Here is a 3,517-nt window from a genome sequence, read left to right on the forward strand (position 1 = left end):
ACAAACGAAGAAGTGAACTCCCACACGATACACACACACACACTTCACTCCAGTTTCACTGGAGAACCCAAGATTTCTCTTACACACCTACTTCACTTCTCCATCCCATAATAACCTCCTCTTCATTTATTCATCTGCTATGAGAATTTTTTTTCTCCATAAAAACTTGAATCCTGCAAAACTTTCCATTAACAGCTAAAAGAATGTTTAACACCAGGCTAGATTTTGGAGTGTGCTTGTGGAGATTTGATGGAGATTCATTCAGCTACAAGTGTGTTAGTAAAGTCAGGTACTGATGTAGGTAAGAAGGTGAGGAGGCCTGAGGTGCAGTCAGAGTTCACATTCATCCTAAGATAGGGTTGGAGCTCTATAGCAGGAGATCTTCTACTCCAACTCTCTTTGTGCTTTGGGCTTTGTGCACTTTGTGTCCGGCTGGAACAGTTTCAGGTTTAAGGTTCGAGTGAAGGGAAAATTTCATGCTGCCAAATGCATCCAAAGTTGGAAGAGTCGGGTGTCCCAATACTTTTGGCCACACTCATAATTAATTATTTTATTGATTTTTTCAATATGTTGTGTCCTTCACTACGTCCATTTTCAAACCGAGCGGATCGTTTGGATCGAACGGGATTAAACTCACGTTGAATATTTTACGAGGTTGATTTCGATGAAAATGTCAGAGTTTAAAGTTCAGAGGTTAATCCAGCAGGGCCGAAGGATCAGTAGGAATCAATGGGATCGGTGTAAACGTGTCGATCGTGTAAGAACTCGTTACAGAACACACACGTCGCTGACAGAGGAGCTCGTTCTCGGGGACGTGTACGGCGAACGCTTCACTTTATAAACAGGTTCTGTGTAAAGGTTATGGGAGGAGTCTCCAGTGTGAGAGATGTAAAAGTGTAAAAAGGTTTTTATATTTGAACCAGATAACCATATTTAGCCAAAAGTGTTTGGACACCTGACTTTTCCAGTTACCACAAAGATGGAGATTCACAATTGTGTAGGATGCATTTGGTATTCCTTCATTTGAACTAGGAGACCCAAACCATGTTCCACAAAGCGCACAAAGCCAGCCACATAAAGATCTGCTTTACATGAGAAAGTTGAAGTGAAAGATCTCCTGTTTTAAATCTCCAACCATATTGACTACATTTGGGATAAATGTGAACACTGAATGCACTCCAGGCCTCCACACTTTCTCACCTCCATCAGTACCTGACTTAACTAACACCCTTGTAGCTGAATGAATCTTCACCAAATCTCCACATAATCTAGTGGAACATCTTCCCAGAAGAGTGAAAGCAAATGGAGACTCAATGTGGAAAGAGATGTTTAAAAAGAGGCCTATTCCCAAATCATATGCTGAAGTGTTCACAAACTTTTGGCCCCTTTCGTGTACTATTCCTAAAATAGAGAAGGAACCTGTGTAGCTAGCCGTGTTTTAGCGTACCTGTAAAAGCACTTAGCGGTTTATTTTTGATTTAAGTGATGCGGGATGGAAACGTCTCCCCCGTGGCTGGTTTTCTGGAAGGTCTTGAAACCGGACCCTCTTTAGGTCACGCTGCTGTAACATAATTTATTTTCTGTCTTGATTTGTAGTCATTTATTCTGTGAAAGTGCTCAGAGAGAGACAGGAGAGAGACCGTGTCGTGCCTCTCACAGGCCGCTACGCTTTTTTATTATTTATTTATTGAATTAGAGGAAAGGTTATGTTGAAGCACCCTCAGCCTGCATCAGAGCTGCACTACAGAGAGCAAACCAACATCTCTCTTCATCTCGCTCTCTCTCTCTCTCTCTCTCTCACATCAACACCAACTCGGTCTCAGTCTCGTTCTCGTCTCCAGGCAACCAGGACACATTTTACATTTTGGAGCTGTCCGGTGCTGAAGGACAGACAGCAAACGTCCTCCAAAGCTTTGCAAAAATTCAGACAGCTCCTCTGTGCTGATTATTAACATCATCAGTGAAGATACAACTGCCTGACTTCTTCTCTTTAAATAAACACGTGAGAGAAACAAATACCAAGTCAAACACTTATACAGATACGCATCCATGGACAAACTCAAACACTGACTGAGATATGAGCTCATATATATGATCTTGGATACAGACATGATCTCATACACATATGATCTTAGATAGAGATATGATCTTATACACATGATCTCACACACATGTGGTCTTAGATACAGATATGATTTCATACACGTGGCCTTAGACAGAGATATGATGCAAACATGTGATCTTGGATAGAGATAGAATCTCATACACATATGATCTTAGATACAGATATGATCTCATAAACGTGATCTCAGACACAGATATGATCTCATACACATGATCTAAAATACAGATATGATCTAATACACATAGAATCTTAGATACAGATATGATCTCATACACATGTGATCTCAGATACAGATATGATCTTGTTATGATCATGAATATTTTTTCTTTTGGAACTGCCTGGTCAGAGTCTTGTTTCGTTCTATTAAGCTACAAATCTATTTATTTTAGGACATAAAACCAATAAACCTTCTTCTTCCTATTCTTCTTCTTCTTTTCTTCTTTTCTTCTTCTTCTTCTTCTTTCCTCTGCTCCCATTAGGGGTCACCACCAGATCATCCATCTCCATACAACTCTGTCTTCTCTCTGTCATCTGCCTCTTTCTAACACACCATCTGCATGTCTCCCATAAACCACATCCATAAACCACCTCATTAGTCTTCCTTCAGCATCACCCCTACTTTGTTTCTCTTTCCAGCCACACCATGGTAGAACAGTTTGAACCAATCTCCAATGTTCCTGGCTTCTCTCTCCGTAGGCAAAACCACAGGCAGGTAACAACATAACTAAAGCGTATGAAGATCCTGCTCAAACTAAGAGCAAATATAAACTGTGTGATGTAGCTGAGGCTGAGGAACTGTCAGAGCCTGACAGCAATATTTATATCATTTTTTGTATTTATATCATTTTTTGTTCTCGGACACTGATACAGTTAAACAGTTGTTTGATCACAAGCATGCGATGGTCCGGTGCTTCCTGATGTTCTCTGATCCTTTAAAATAAGTGGATGGTGGCTGATGAACACGAGCAGGAGATACAGGCCCAGAATGTTCCTGCAGTGTATTTAGATGCTTATTCAGGATGGACTCCAGCTCCCTCTACTGGTGACCTGTAACTGATCTAAAACGTGTACTGCAGCACAAAACTGAGCTTTGTGTAATAAAAATCCTGCATTCTGGTATACTTACCTCTAACTCTCAGTACTGCTGTAATGAAATCCTTTCCTTTTAGAGTGAATATAGTGATCTTTAGATCTATCTATCTCTCAAAACGGTTGTGAACATTCCATTCCACATTTAGTCCCCATTTGATGTTATAATAAGCTCCACTCTTCTGGGAAGATGTTCCACTAGATTTTTGTGTTGATTTATTTGGCCACAAGGGTTTTAGTAAAGTCAGGAACTGATGTAGGTAAGATGAAGAGGTCTGGGGTGAAGAACTACAGCAGGAGATC

This window comes from Silurus meridionalis, chromosome 1 (genome assembly GCF_014805685.1).
Source record: "Silurus meridionalis isolate SWU-2019-XX chromosome 1, ASM1480568v1, whole genome shotgun sequence".
Taxonomy (NCBI): Eukaryota; Metazoa; Chordata; class Actinopteri; order Siluriformes; family Siluridae; genus Silurus; species Silurus meridionalis.